This window comes from Myxine glutinosa, chromosome 1 (genome assembly GCF_964187855.1).
Source record: "Myxine glutinosa chromosome 1, kmMyxGlut1.1, whole genome shotgun sequence".
NCBI lineage: Eukaryota > Metazoa > Chordata > Myxini > Myxiniformes > Myxinidae > Myxine > Myxine glutinosa.
Genome location: NC_136261.1, coordinates 64,766,138 through 64,783,098, shown reverse-complemented (window position 1 = coordinate 64,783,098; position 16,961 = coordinate 64,766,138).

Below are 16,961 nucleotides of genomic sequence, written 5' to 3'. Positions count from 1 at the left end.
GCAATATCCCCATGACCTCCTAAAAGTGCCAGTAAGGCAGCGTTCGCTGCCCTTTGGCTGGGGCTCGTTCGATTGCCCCAAGACTCCATTACGCACATGGTCGAGCCGGAGAAGAAGGGCGTGGCCCCCACCTCGTCATCGTAGGCGGAGCCAGGAAGAGCCCGTGCCAACCAATCGGCACTGCGGTGAGCGACCCGGTAGGCGTGCCCTCGTAGCCCGCGGCTTGATCTCGGGGAGGGCCATAAAAGGGTGAGTGAGGGACTGCTTATGCAGATGCGTGAGGGAGCACGAACCGAGTCGAGTTCTGTGGAGAGAGAGTGCCAAGCTGAGGAGAAAGGTTGGAGACGAAGCTGGCGTTCAAAGGCTGAGTTAAGAAGGTTCAGGCTGAGAGACTTTGAAATTCCAAGGCAAGGTCGTGAGCGGGAGCTGGGTTGACCAAAGGAATTACAAGCTGTGCTGAAGCTGTGTCGATTGAATGAGTTACCACGCTGAGCCCACGCTGCGACGACGCAGCCCCGGAGCTGTTTCCCGCGTCCCGCTGAGTCCTGAGGCCCCGAGCCGTTCCTCCTGCCTGGACCCACCCTTGCTGCCATCCTATGCCATCGATCCCTGTCATCCATCTTCCCCTTTCGTGTACGTGAGTTCGTTCTGTCTGTATTGTCCCTGGGAGTAAGTAAGCCTGTATAAGCTAAGAATTGCACTGTGTCTTCTGTTCTTTTTCTGTAAATAACTTCGTTCTTCTTCCTTCTTTGGTTCGTTGTAAATAATAATAAATCTCTGTTCCTCCTTATTCTTGGGTTTTCATTCTCATCTGATCGCTTTCGTGATTTCTGTCAATTGAGTTCCTGTGGCGCGATTTCGGCCAAAGCTTTAGAATTGGGTTTAGTCCCTTGTTAAACGGCTCGGATTCCGCAGCGTGCTTCGCTTGGCGTAATCCATAATTACACTGCGGTCCGGGCGGAGTATTTCCTTGCGTACCGGAAGGCGCTGGTACTTAGGTCATAGGACGGATAGGCCTAATACCCTATTCAGTGCTGACCGGGCATGACGTCATACCCCCAGGACTGGGGGAATCGGCCAGTGTAAAAGACAAGGGGATTGACCCCCCCTTGGTAGGGGGCGTGCCGACCCCAGATCCGTAACAATATAATAAAGGGAGGGAGAGGGAAGCACAACAGCAGGAGAGAACAGGGACATTGGGAGATCTGTGGAAGAGAGAGGGCTGGGGTGGGGTACACGCATGGTATAAACAAGATGGACACTACAAGGACTTTCAGGAGAGTATGGGAGTTTTTTTTCCAGAGTGGGGAAAAAGGGGAATGAAAAAATGAAGGTGAGCACAGAAACTTGATGTTTGCAGTTTCACCAGAAGAGGGTTGCTGACAGATCTTGTGCGTCCTGAAGGAATACTTGGGGGACAGAGCACAGACAGAGCAGGGAATGCAGGGCCGGAGAGGAATTGGTAGAAGACAGAAAGACCACCAACCTGCTTGCAGTGAGAGAGTGAAAGGCTCTCAGAATCAGTTTTATCGCGGGAGATTCAGTCACAGTTAGTGAGGCATCATTAGCCAGTATATGAGCCGGGAGGCTTCAAAGTCACGAAAGGGAGGAAAAAGCGATATGTTGCCCTGACGAGCCCCAACAAGGACAAAATCAGGTCAGCAGCTTCGCTTTTCATCTGCTTAGTGCCACCCTCGACTTTGCTTTCTTGAACTGCTAGATGCCCCTCTGGGCTTGCAGTCGTGTTGTCATCATGATGACATTATAGTGCGGTGCTATGCGCACGACTTGTTTTGCCAATAAAGGAAGCAACAACGATGTAACCACAAGTGTCGTTATTCCACGGATCAAACTATAGCACTGCCGTGCTCGGGGCTGTGAGCCCCGTGTATATCCCGAGGAGTAGGCGTGGCCGACACCCTCCTGGTGCGCGGAATGATGTCATCGCGCCAGCGAGCCATCGTGTCCGCCACACGCGCCCCCCCAGAATTCTCGCACACCTGAAGGGTCAGTTTGCGGGGCAAACGGATGACCCGGCCGAAGCGCCCTCTGGCGGCTGGCGGCGTCTGGGATGCCGGGATGCCACCGGCTGCCCCTGGGATGGGTGCGGGGCCGGGGGGCGGCGTGCCGGTGGTGTTGGGCGGTGCCGGGGGTCCGCCCGCCGGGGGGCGGCCCCGACACGGGGGCTGAGCCACTGGCGGAGGGTGGTCCACATCGAGGTGGGCCGGTTTAAGGCGGTCCATGGACACGCGCTCAGGAGTACCGCCGATGTCCAGGGTGAAGTGCTTCGCCCCGGTCTCCAGCACGCGGAAGGGCCCGTCATACAGGGGCCACAGCGGTGTCCGGTGGGCGTCGTGTCGGACGAACACGTACTCCGCCGTGCGAAGCTCCGGGGCGACGTGCGTTGGTGGGCGCCCATGGTGCGCCGTCGGCACCGGGGCGAACCTCTGGGCGGTCTCCTGCAGCGCGGAGCGCTGCTGCGCCGCGGACCATGGTGCCGTGGAGTCGGGGAGGAACTCGCCCGGCACCAGCAGCGGTTGTCCGAAGACTAACTCCGCCGCGGATGCGCGCAGGTCGTCCTTGGGCGCCGTTCGGAGGCCCAGCAGGACCCAGGGGAGCCTGTCGACCCAGCCGCCGTCGCGGATGGTGGCCCGGAGCGCGGCCTTTAAGGACCGGTGGAAACGCTCGCACAGGCCATTGGCCTGGGGATGATAGGCCGTGGTACGGTGCAGCTGGACACCGAGCCCCCGCGCGACCGCCCCCCAGAGCTCTGAGGTGAACTGGGGGCTGTGGTCGGACGAGATGTCCGAGGGGGCGCCGAACCGGGCCACCCAGGTGGCGATGAATGCCTGCGCGACGTCCGCCGCTGTCATCACCGCCAAAGGCACCGCCACCGGGTGGTGCGGTCCACCATGGTGAGGGCGTGGGTGAAACCCCGCGAGGGGGGCAGAGGTCCCACCAAGTCCACGTGAACGTGGTCGAATCGACGTTCGGGCACCGTAAATGGGGCCAGTGGGGCCCTGTTGTGGCGGTGGACCTTCGTCCTTCGCGCGCTGGCACGCAAGGCACGTCCTGGTCCAATCGTGGACGACCTTCCAGAGGCCATGCCAGACGAACTTGTCGGCGACCAGCCTCTGGGAGGCCTTCGTGCCTGGGTGGGACAGGCCATGGATGGCGTCAAAAACCCGGTGCTGCCAGCCCGCGGGCACGATGGGGCGAGGCCGCCCGAGGGAGACGTCGCACAAGAGGGCCGTGCCCGCACCGTCGAACGGCACCTCGGTGACGCGAAGGCCCGTGACGGCGGTCCGCAAGGCCTGGACGTCGGGATCGGTGGTCTGGTCTGCCACCATCCGGGCATAGTCGATGCCGAGGTGGACCGCGTGGGCGACGGACCGGGAAAGGCAATCCGCCACCGGGTTGTCCTTCCCCACGATGTGCCGGATGTCCGTCGTGTACTCGGACATGGCCGAGAGGTGACGCTGCTGCCAGGCCGACCACGGCTCGGCGACCTTGGCCATCGCGAAGACCAGGGGCTTGTGGTCGACGAAGGCCGTGAACGAACGGCCCTCGAGCAGATGGCGAAAGTGCCTGACCGCCAGGTGAAGCCCGAGCAACTCACGGTCGAAGGTACTGTACCGGCGTTCGTGCGGGCGAAGCTGCCGGCTGAAAAACGCCAGCGGTTGCCAAGCTCCACGCACCCATTGCTCGTGCACCGCGCCCACCGCGTAGTCCGACGCATCGGTGGTGAGGGCGATCGGTGCATCGGGCGCCGGGTGCGCGAGCATGGTGGCGTTAACCAGGGCGAGCTTCGCGCCCGCGAATGCCGCGTCCATCTGCTCAGTCCAAACAACGTCACCTTTGCCCGGCTTCCCCCGGAGGGCCTCGTGCAGGGGGCGCAGGAGCTGGGCGATGCGGGGCAGGAAACGGTGGTAAAAGTTTACCATGCCCAGGAACTCCTGGAGCCCCCTGATCGTGTGGGGGTGCGGAAACCCCTTGACTGCCTCCACCTTTGCTGGTAAGGGGATGGCCCAGTGCCTGGTGACGTGGTGCCCCAAAAAGTCGATCTCGGTGACGCCGAACCGGCACTTGGCGGGGTTCACGATCAGGCCATGCTGGCCCAGGCGTTCGAAGAGCGTGCGGAGATGGCGGAGGTGCTCTTCACGGGATGCGCTTGCGATGAGGATGTCGTCCAGGTAGACATAGACGAAATCCAGGTCGCGCAAGACGCTGTCCATCAGACGTTGGAACGCCTGAGCCGCATTCTTCAAACTGAAGGGCATCCGAAGGAACTCGAAAAGGCCGAATGGCGTAATGACGGCCGTCTTCGGGATGTCCTCTGGCCTGACGTGGACCTGGTGGTAGCCGCATATGAGGTCCACCTTTGAGAAGCAGGACATGTTCGCCAACCGGGCGGAAAAGTCCTGGAAGTGAGGGACCGGGTAACGGTCGGGGGTGGTGGCATCGTTGAGGAGGCGGTAGTCCCCGCACGGCCGCCATCCCCCGCCAGGCTTTGGCAAGATGTGTACCGGCGACGCCCAAGCACTCGGAGCGCCGCACGATGCCCAGCCGCTCCAGCGTAGCGAACTCCGCTCTTGCCACCGCGAGCTTCGTTGGTTTGAGGCGGCGGGCCCGGGCGTAGACCAGTGGCCCGACGGTGGGTATGTGATGTTCCACACCGTGCTCTACGGCCACTGCTGAGAAGGTGGGCCACGTGAGGGCCGGGAAACAGGCTAGGAGGCGGGTGAACTCGTCCGCTGCCGGGAGCATACAAACCAACCTCGCCGGGACCGAACAGCTCAGCAAGCCGCTTGGTGAGCCACTCGGTGAGCCGCTCAGTGAGCCGCTCAACGAGCTGCTCAGCGCGCAAGCAAGCGAGCTGAACGTTTCAGCCTGGACGAGGCGTCTGTTCTTTACGTCTACCAACAACCCGTTTGTACAGAGGAAGTCCGCACCGAGCAATGCCATGGGCACTCCGGCGGTTACGAACGACCACTTGAAGCGTTGCCCTCCGAACCGCAGGGAGAGGCAGCGCTTCCCGAACGTGCGTATGGGTGTTCCGTTGGCTGCAAGCAACGCGGGGCCCTGGCCCGCGGTTCGCTTGTCGGACGTAGAGGCAGGGATAACGCTCACCTGTGCACCCGTGTCGCAGAGGAAACGGCGCCCGGACAAGGTGTCCATTATAAAAAGAAGGCTGCCGGAATGGCCGACGCTCAGGGCCGCTACCGAGCGCCGGCTTGGCAGTTTCCCGACTTGCCGAACGAGCACGGCGTGCGACAACTCCTCGCCTTGTGGCCAAACCTGGCGTGGAAATAGCACCAGGTTTGCGGCGAAGGCGGAGGCCGCGGTTTTCGTGGTGGTGGTGGGCGGGGCGTGGCGGCGGCCACGCAGTGTGCATCAGCCTCGAGATCCACGAGGTGTGGTGCATCAGCATCAGCGTCAGCCCCGGGATCCGCGACGGCCGCACCGAAGCTCGCCCGCGTGTCACACGCCGTGAAAAACTTGTCGGCCTCGACGGCCAGCACGCGGGGCTCCTTTATCGTGGAACCGGCCAACGCGAGGCGTACCTGTGCCGGCAGCTGGCGTAAAAAGAGCGCCCGGAATTTAAAAAATCCGGTGCTTTGTCCCCCAGTAGCGACAGCATGTGATCCATTCGGACCAATGGTCGCGTGTCGCCGAGGTCGGGGAGGTCCAGGAGACGGTCGGCCCGTTCGTCCTCTGTGAGGCCGAACGTGGCGATGAGGCGATGCTTGAGCGCCTCGTACCTGTGGTCGGCCAGTGGGTTCCGCAGGACGGACACGACTCAGGCGGCTGTGCCGGGCCCGAGGGCGGCGATGACGTGGAAATAGCGCGTCTCGTCCGCCGTTATGCCACAAAGCTGAAACTGGGCTTCGGCCTGCATGAACCATATCTCCGCCTGAGCTTCCCAAAACTCGGGGAGTTTCACCGCTACCGCGTTGCTGCTCGTCATGGCGCGTTCTGTAGTTCAGCGTCGGCTGAACTAGTCGAGGTCACCAATGTAGTGCGGTGCTATGCGCACGACTTGTTTTGCCAATAAAGGAAGCAACAACGATGTAACCACAAGTGTCTTTATTCCACGGATCAAACTATAGCACTGCCGTGCTCGGGGCTGTGAGCCCCGTGTATATCCCGAGGGGTAGGCGTGGCCGACACCCTCCTGGTGCGCGGAATGATGTCATCGCGCCAGCGAGCCATCGTGTCCGCCACAACATCACAGTTTCTCTTGCATGAAAAGCAAAGGTTTTGATGTGAAGGTGAAGATTCCTTAAACGGAATAGCAAAGATTTCTTCAACTGTTTTGATGTGAACTCTGACCAAATTGGAAAGAAAAACGAATCTTATAAATGCCGGATGATAGCAATGCAGAGAAAATATGGACAAGAGAGTTAGGCCAACCAAATGATGGGACATGTAACGGTTGTGAACCAATTTTAGACAACAAAGGAAAATGTTCAGACGAATGTCACCGAATTTAAATCAGTTGCGTGGGAATTGTTTTAACTGAATACATGCAAACAACAAACGTAAATTAACCTTGAAAAATAAACTGCAACTTGGGTTGATATTTCCAATGGTTGTCACGTTTGTTTTGTAAGATGGTCAAAGACCTTACCTTTAATAGGAAAACCATTCCATCTCGTTATGAGGTCACTGGAACAGCCACGTCATGATTTTCCCAAAGAATCTACCATATAAATCACAATGGCCCAGAGCACAGGGCCCAGAAGGTAGTGTTCTGGGCCCTGTGCTTTTTCTGGTCTTCATCAATGATCTCTCTGACTCTCTTGAAAATCCTCTCTATCTCTTTGCTGACGACTCTACTCTCTGTCGCTCCATTCCTCATCCCTCAGATCGGCAGTCTGCAGCCTCCTCACTCTCTGCAGACCTGGACAAAATCACAGACTGGTCAAACAAGTGGAACATGTCTTTCAATCCTGACAAATCTCACACTCTTACAATGTCTCTCCGAAAGGACCGACTGGACAACCCTCCCATCTACTTTCTCAACAATCCTCTCCAAGAAGTTCTGTCGCTCAAGCTTTTGGGTCTCACTATCTGCCATGATCTTTCTTGGGAAAACCACATTTCCAAGCTGGCCTCCAAAGCCAGTCGCCGACTGGGCATCCTCCGTCGTGCGAAGTCCTTCCTTGGCACACCTGAGCTCCTCACCACATACAAGGCTTTCATCCGCAGCTCAATGGAATACTGTTCCCCCCTCTGGGCTGGTGCTCCTGCCTCACACCTTGCTCGGCTTCACGCTGTTGAGGCCAAAGCTTTCAGAATCATTGGAATCTCCTGCGATGTAGTCAACGCCGAGGGCCTTTCACTCACTCACCGCAGGCAGGTTGGTGGTCTTTCTGTCTTCTACCGACTCCTCTCCGGCCTTGCTCCCCCAGCTCTCTCTGTGCTCTGTCCCCCCAATATTCCTTCAGGTCGCACAAGATCTGCCTGCAACCCTCTTATGGTTAAACTGCCAAAGTCTAGGCTCTCTGCTCACCTTCACTCTTTCATTCCCCTTTTCTCCCGCCTCTGGAACAAACTCCCCCACTCCCTTCAATCCCACTCCTCCCTCCAGGTCTTTAAAACAGCTGTTCACCACCATCTCTTATCTTCCCCCATCGAAAACCTTGATCTTTTCTACCCCCGGTAATTCACCCCAGAGTCCTTGCAGTGTTCATATGTTTTATTCCTCTCCCACCTCCCCCAAAGTCCTCCCGATGTCCCTGCTCTCAAATGTTGTGTTTGTGTCCTTCCCCCTCTTCCCCCTCTCTTTTGTGTCCTTCCCCCTCTCTCCCCATCTTGTCTGCCGCTCCCCTTGTTTTTTGTGTTTTGTGTGTCGGTTTGTCTTTTTGTGTGATTAATGTTAGCTCTTTCACGAGCCTCGATCTTGTATACAAAAAAAAAATATTAAAAAAAAAAAAATGTGTGTTTGTGTATTTGTGTGATGTCTGTCCCCCTTCATAAGGGTAGGTTTTAAAGGCTTTGAGTAGTGCTTTAGGCGGGATTTGAGTGGCGTTTTAATGGGAAATCTTTGAACAGGACGATGTGTCCACCAGCTAAAACACCTAAAAGACTCTGAGGCCCCAAAATACCCCATGGATCCAAAACACCCAAACGACCCCAAGGATCCAAAAGACCCTGAGGACCCAGAAGACCCCAAGGACCCAGAAGACTCAAAAGACCTTGAAGACCGTTAAAGACCCAAATGACCATGAAAACCCAAAAGACCACAAAAGTCCAAAAGACCCCAAGGACTCTGAAGCCGAAAAGAACCACGAAGACCCAAAATACCCCCCAAAGATCCCAAATACCCCAAAGACTCTTAAATACCCTGAAGATTGGGAAGAACCAAAATATCACAAAGACCATTAAAAGACCCCAAAGACCATAAAAACTCCAAAGATTGAAAAGACCCAGAAGACCAAAAAAGAACGCAAAGAACCCGAAGACCCAAAATACACTAACGACCCAAAAGACCCAAAAGACCCCGAGAAACCAAAAGATCCAGAGGACGCAAAAAATTCCCAAGGATGCAAAAGACCCTGAGCACCCAAAAGACCCCGACGACTCTGAAGACCCAAAAGAAGAGTAATTATGTCTCTTCTATTGGAATGTAGACGATGGCTTGCAAACTGAGCCTCAAGGTTTGTGTCCAGAAGCGTTTTTGTTTTTTTATAACAATAAATACAAGGTGCAGGGTGGTGAAATTTGCTGCATGTGATGAACAACGCACCGTGCAGAGTAAACTGAGTGTGTCAATTTATGTCTGTAGGATGTCTAATAAATAAAGAAGATACAAGCACACCTGGCACTAGGCCCAGGCTTCAGACTTCAGCATGCTCACGGGGCTGGAGCTGGACTGTCAAAAACTGTTCCAACACGTCATTTTTGGCGGGCTTTTTACCAGTCAATCAATATTTTCATAAGCATATTTTCACAGAACAGGAACAACTGACAAAACACAATGTCAAATATAAAATAAAATGGAATTTATTTCCACATGTGGATACATGAAGGAAAAACTTTGGAAAACTCATGCAATAGACGAAGCATGAAACAAACAAAAATATATACCGGAAGTTTACAATCACAATTTTGCATCTTTATGATAAAAGGAAGCTGTCTGTCTGTCTGTCGTGCTATAACTTGAGAAAAGATTAACGGATTTCAATTAAACAAATGACGGTGGATTCAGGGAACTCCCAGGAAGGTTTGTGATGCAAAAGTGCTCCTGCTCAAATATTGTGAACTTGCAGTTTTCATCACATGAAAAACAAAAACCACTGAATCAAATAGAACAACTCTCTACACATTGCCAATCTTTGGTTTTTACTCATCTTTGTACCAATTTCATCTCCCCTTCCCACCAACTGTCCTCTCACAATATTCAAAGGAAATTTCCTTGTACTTCAAAATAACCGGAGAGTTCATAGAACACGATATCCCACCCAGTGTTCAGGTATATGCAGTACTTCAATTTTAAAAGAACAATTTTAACGATCGTTTAAAAATCCAGATGTTTCATGCTATTGAAGTAGACCAGAAGCAGTTTCGAACACCATCATTATACACCGCCCCAATTGCACCATTGTTGAAATTGAAGCACTGCAAAACTGGAAGTTATTGGAAGTATTATGATAGATGATTTGTATTATACTGTCGTGAAGTATATAATTCAATTCAAATAAAATAAAGATTGTAAAAGTCATATAAGTAAATTAATTTCGGGTGTTACCGCCATTTTCCGCAGGATCTATGACATCACCCTATCTAACACATGACATGAGTTCCACATGCCTGCTGTTTTTGGCCTTTATACCATCTTTAAAAACAGTAAGTTTCTTGTTTGGAATGATTTTCTATTTTGTTTGACTCCCAGGCAGGGAGAGTAAAAATATTATCACTCCGGGACGAATTCAGAGCCAAGGTATGGTGAAACAAAGACTTGTCTTACTATTCAAGTTTCGATTCGCATTCAAAATACAATATTCTATTTAAATATGTTATTCCCCAATCATAAACTGATAAGATGGACATAAACCAATTGCTTTCGCTTCGCGTGTGCAGGGTAACAGTCAGAAACCAGAGAAGCTTGCAGATGCATTTGGCAAAATGCAAAGCTGCTATACAGAGGAGCGACAAACTATAACACATCGTGATTGAGATGTTGTGAATGAGGCAGATCAAGCAGATGGAAGGCGGCGGCGGTTAATTTTAAATCGACGAAATAACCTCCACTTCTATGATTCAAAGCAAAACAAGCTGGATGAAGGACTTCATTCCTAGTATACAAGGGAGATTGAATGAACCTTCTCATCCAAATTATAACATGAAATGATGAAACAACCTAATAAAATAGTTACATAATGATATTAGGGAATCACCCCCACACTCATGTTGTATTCGAGGGTATACAAGTTGAACGAGTGATAAGTACAAAGGCGGTGTTGGGAAATGGATCGTGAATAGTCGCGATGTTCAGAGAGTGAAATGCTTTTTTTTAAAGCTTTAAAATGGCAAATTATCTTTATTTAATGCACAATCTTGTTACAGGAGTGAACTGCTTTTCTAATATAAATGTGCCACCTCTTTCGCTCCAAGCTAAGCTACTTTCTTTTCACTTTGAAGTTATATGGAGTTATATCAACTGTCCTTACAGCAGAAGTAGATGAATTCAACTGCTTCGACACAACTCCGTCTTTCATTCCAGGAACCGAATGTGTTACTCATTAATGGGCCAATAAAAATGGCGACACTTCCTGTGGAGACAGGATTAATGATGACTGACCAATACATTAACATTTGGCATTTAAGATTAGGGGAGAAACAGTAGTTAAAAACAATTGGACAAGCTGATGTTGGATACATGAAATAACATTGCTGTCGTATGGCTGAAGGTGCTAATGAAGACCTGATAATCAAACTCCTCGAAGAAGAAACTGGATAAATTTTGCTACATGTGCAAGCGATCAAAAATTTGAGGAAGTGTCAATCCTTTCCAGAGAAGGGTTGTGTGTTTCTTTGTCTATTAATATGCCAACCGAAGTGGAAGTTACCTCCAAACATCTAAAATGTCTATAACCACCTTTGGGACATCATATTAATATGTGAGTTAAGCTGAGCACAAGTGTTGCCAGGTCTGTCTCTGTGATGCCAGGCAATGCCTCAGGGTTGACTCCTATTACCATCAAGGCAAATTTGGATGGGCACCAAAATGATACCTATAACAAGGAAACATCCCATAATCCCACTTTTTTTTCTTTATTCTGGAAGCACATCCCTATGGGTTTGCATCATTGCTTGGGAGTGCGGCTCCGCTGTCGATGCAGTGGCCACTGTTGGTTTGGTCTAACTGAATTTCCTTTTTTTTGTATAATAAGTCGAGGCTCGTGTAAGAGCTAACACGTAGGACATATAATAAAGGGAGTGGGAAACAAGAGGGGGAGATAAAGGGAAGTACAACACCAGCTGAGAACATGGACATCAGGAGATCTGTGGAGGAAGAGAGGGCTGGGGTGGGGTACATGGGATAAAACAAATGGGCACTACGAGGAATTTCAGGAAAGAAAACGGAACTTGAAAAAGGTGGATTTGGGGTGTATTAATGGGAGTTGAAAAGATCAGGGTTTTGGAAAGGGGAAGATAAGAGATGGTGGTGAACAGCTGTTTTAAAGACCTGGAGGGAGGAGTGGGATTGAAGGGAGTGGGGGAGTTTGTTCCAGAGGCAGGAAAAAAGGGGAATGAAAGATAGGCCATCAGCCAGACCCCCAAAATAGGGTCCATTGGTACCAAAATGAGGGAGTAAGCCTAATATTGATTTTTGGATAGGTCTTTACCCCTAGAATATGAAAATATGTGATAGCAAATTCAACCATGTAGCTAAATGGGTGTTATCACCTCATTTTCAAAATGGCCGCCAAAATGCATGTTTTTCTATTAAAAACACCATGTTTCATATTGTTACGGACACGACTTAGATGTTGCTTGACCGAGCGGAATGGCCGCCGTGTTCGCACAGTTTACCCGATTACACTCGAACGTTGGCCGAATCGCGCTACGCTAGATCAATGAAGGAAAGGACACAACGGCTGGGATTAATGCAACGACACAAGGGGTACAGTTCTCAAGACCTCCGGAGGAGGATATAATATGGGTTATGCAGAATGGTTAGATTACACGGCAAGAGGTAAAGCACAGCAAGATGGGCACTTAGACACAGTCTTATCTTAATTCCCGACAGACCACAGACAAACGGGACAAGACTGACTCACACAGGGATTGATGGCAAGGAAGGGCAGGCAGTCGATAGCTCAAGGTGCACCTTGGCTCAGGGGCAGAATCGACCCAGTCCGGTCCAGAGATGCGGGTAGGTATCGTCGCGCTGGAGGTGGCGTCCGTTTCTCTCCAAGCTGAGGCGCATCTGACGTCACCTCCGTCTTCCTGCGCATGCCCAGCGGGGAGTGACACGCCCTCGGCTCGTTAGCTCCGCCCCAGATGGAATCGGTCTGCCGCTTCTTATTGGGTGCGGGGGGTTACCGGGTTCCACCCTTGACGAGGAGCTGACAGTGAGCCCCTGCGTGGTAACCCCGTCGGAGCACATGTTCAATGGCGGCTAACCAAGCCGGAGTGAGGACGCACACTCCCCGCGCCGCCGCCGCTGTTGTTGTTGTTGTGGTTGTAGTTCCATGAGGAAGAGCTGCGGGGAGGTATTGGGAGGTCCTAAACTTTCTAACGGTGCCATACAATCACATTCTGGTGCAACGAAGAGTCAGAATTAATGGAAACGAGTCCTTAACTGACATAGACTAAGAATAACTAGCAAGATGTCCTATAGTTGTCTACGTGAGATGCGGTGAACCTGGGCACGACATTTAATGGGGGAAAAAGGGGAAGGTCGGGGCTACAGAGTGTTGTTTACAGACAATGGGACTAGGGAATGGGGAATTGGGGATAGTTGGGGAGTATTGGGGAAATAGGGGAATATTTACAAGCGGATATGGATGGAGGCCAAATCCCATATCCGCAACATTGCACCCTTCTCTACCTGGGGCGTCCCGACCCGATAAATCTTTACTTACTTTAGTGTGGCACTCAGATGTAGTTCCCTCTACTATTAACTCAACCCTGAGTGCGACAGTTTTACAGATGTTCACAAATGAGTAAATATGTCCCCCTGTGACGTTGCACCCTTCTCCTCACAGAAACACACCCACAGGATAACCGAATCGCGGAAAGAATCCTCAAACTAAACATACAGCCGGTAGGGAGCATCATTTATACAAGACTACACTGATATTTACACTACGATCCAGGACCTGTTTTTGGAGGAACACATGCAGATGTTATGCATAGAGAGAGAGCACGCATGCCAGCATCGATACACCAACCCACGAGTGCTCTGTGGCCCTACGGCCTTTAATAATGTGCAGAGCACCCCGTTCAAGCACCAAAAGCACCACCCCATCACACAGTCAGCACCATCCGGTGCACCAATAAAGTGTTCAACGTCACCGGTGGTGTCGCAGCCGGCCGATGTTCTGCCGCTGGTCTTGCCTTCCTGAAGTGCACTTGGCCTTCTGGCTTCTTTCAAAAATAAAAAAAGGCGCCAACCGCGTCCATTTCTGTATTGTGGCCGTCAGGGGGCCAACTATTAGTGGTTCACCTGTATGGCATAGGTGCCACGTTGACCCATAGGTCCATCAACGGGTGGTGCTTGCCCGCAAAAGAACTGCGGTCCATTGTGGGCGGCCACAAAAATTGCGGTCCATATGGTGTATCGATCCAGGCAGCAAGCAGCGAAAGTGCAGGCCCACAACTGCGGAGCCAGCACCTCTCTCTCCTCTCTCTCTGCCCCAAAGCCAGATCCTCGGAGGTGGGAGACAAAAGAAGAGGACAAGTGAGTAAGGTGGTAAGGGCGCAAAAGTGCATGCAATATAAGGTAATGCACACTGGGGGCACATGGGAACCAGGTGAGACAGGTATGTTCCTACCGTATGCCCCCCCCCCCACCCACCAGGTAACCTACATTGCCCCTCCCTTACCCCTTACTGTATCCACAAAACACAACACTACCCATAAACATCTACTTTACACATCAACAACCGTCCCTACTGTCTTCCCCATTCCTCCCATAAACCAAATTCGTCTTCGCTCCCTCCTAACCAATCAAATTTGCCATTTCCAAATCTCATCAAAATTTGCCATCACCAATTCATCATCAGTCCCTCCTAGGGAGGGAGAGATGGAATCACCCCAATGTCTCATCCACGTCGTGATGCATCTCACAAATCCAACAGCAATTCTCATTTCCTGCACACAAAACAAAGGAACACAGGTGTGGAGTCATCATCACCACAGGTAAGTGGCTGCGTATGGTGCGACAGGTTCATCACTCCTAACTATTTCCTAAATGACTTTAACAACTTTACATTACCCGGGGTCTTTCTCCTGCCAAACCATTGGCCCACTTACACTATGGGTTCTAAAAACCTATTCCCATTGACCAATCTGTGGTGCTTCTCAATTTGGGGTCTCACTCCCCCGATTCAACACTCGGTGCTCTCGCACAATTTCTGGGCTGTGACGTGTAGCTCTCCCAGCAGGTCTACCCACCTGCACACCTCCACCACGGTAGTTGCCACCCGAGCTTACCTAGCTCCTCACCCTAACCTATCTAACTGGGGAAGGCCCTCTCCTGGCTCTGTCACCCCTTGGTGCCCTCTGGCACTGGGCTACCCGGGTCCGTCCTCCGGATCCTCGGGCCCCATCCACAACTACCGGCCCCCAGAGCCCACCTGCGGCCTCACATGGCCGACATCCTCCCAGTGGTGGAGTGCCCAAACCAACTACACACACTAACAGGCTACACGCCCAGCCATTTCCACAACACTAATGCACCCATCCACAACACCATTCTGCAACCGCACCACAAATGCCAATATCCAACCACAATTTACCTATACCCTCTACCTAACACTTACACTACCCGCCCCGGGTACTCGTGAAAGGGGTCCACTCTTCCCCCATCCACACCTTCGCACCATGCACACCACTCCGTACCACTTACTCCAACTCTCTCCACACACCTGTACTTGCACACCTGTGCTCTCACACCTGGTGCCACCTGCACCCTTCTCTCCCCAAGCGCATTCGCGCTGATCCACAACACTCACTACTCATACACTGCTCCACACACCTGTCCAGTTCTCACACAGCATCATCTCATCTAACTACTCCCCTCTGAAACTTGCGCTTCCCAGTCGTCCCTTTAAACTATTGCGCTCCCACGTCATTATCATCCACACTAAACTACCTGCGTCCCCACTACAGGTATCAGTCACTAACTAAACTTAACGTTACCTAATGTCATCTTCGCTAGATCCCTATCAATATCCTAACCCACCCGAGCTAGTTTTCACTGCCATACACCCCATAATCTACAGCGCATTTGCCCCATCTGGGAAGGGTGGCAGGGATGCCACCCTTACCCACCGGGCCCATCGCTCACTACCAATTTTGCACATCAAATTTCAACAAATCAAAAATTTACCAATCACTACCCATCATCTGCCAATCATTACTGCCACTCCTTTGCCAATCATCAAATTTTGTTTTTCTCTAATTTTGGGGCCAAAACACTATCCTCATCACACAGTCTACTCACTAATGCCTCTCGGTGCGCCAATTCCTGTCCAAAGCCCGGCTTCGTAAAGCCGAGCAATGAATGCGGGTTGTTTGGTGCCAGCGGCTGGATACGTCCCGCATTCGGTGCAGGGAAGGAGGTTTACCCGGGCCGAGATCCCACGCACCATCTCGGCACGGAGCCATCCCATGGCCCGATCTCGACCTGCCGGAATGCCTCAACAAAAAGTGGTCGCCATGACGACCCTTCCTATCGGGCTGCCAGCTCCGCCTAGTGGAGCACGGACGCGGCCGTTCAAAGCGAGGCCCGGCACGCACCGAGGGCCCGATTCGGCTATAAGTCGTTCTAACCTCTAACCCGGTTACCGTCGATGCTTCACCTGCATGGTTACAAGCATACGCTACCCCTTTCTTGCTCATACCTCCAGCTGTTCCCATGCTCCTCGTCGTACCTTTTCTTACACACCTCGGTACACTCATTCCGCTCACCGACTTGGTCACACACCTGACCACCGAACACCTTGGCACACATTCGTCGCTCGCACACCTCACCAACACACCTCTTCGTGCCCCCTCCTCGGTCACCTCCTCTGTGACAATCACAGGTGTGCCCTCACTCGCACACCCAACCACGTGCCTCATGACCAATTCAAGTGTGCATTCCCACACACGCTCTACCATTCCAGGTGTGCATCCTTCCATTCCAGGTGTACATCCTTTCTCACCTGTCACAACCAACTCACGCTCCGTGTCACTCTTACTACTCTCACCTCCACCCTTGACAACGCACTCACCCTTACTCCCGACAGCGCACTCTTTCCTCATGCACCTGTCCGTTACACACCTTTCTCGCGCACACTCTTGCGCACACTCTCCCGTCACACCCTCTGTAACACTCACCACAGGCGTGCATTCTTCCTTGCCTTTGACAGCGCACTCTTTCCCCATGCACCTGTCCGTCACACACCTTTCTCGCGCACACTCTTGCGCACACTCCCCCGTCACACCCTCTGTAACACTCACCACAGGCGTGCATTCTCCCTTTACACCCTCCGTAACACTCCTCACTACGCGCTTCCATGTGCTCCCTCGCACACGCGCTACGACCGATTCACTCTCGACAGCACCCTCACTCCTTGGCACGCACTTTTTCCTCACACACCCCAGAGTCGGACTTTCTCGCACACCTCCTTTTTCGCACACCAGACCTGTCGCACACTTCACCAACGGCCTCTCACGAACACCCGGGTCCATCTCGACCCCCAAGCTTCTTAAATCACCTGGCGCATCATACGCACGAC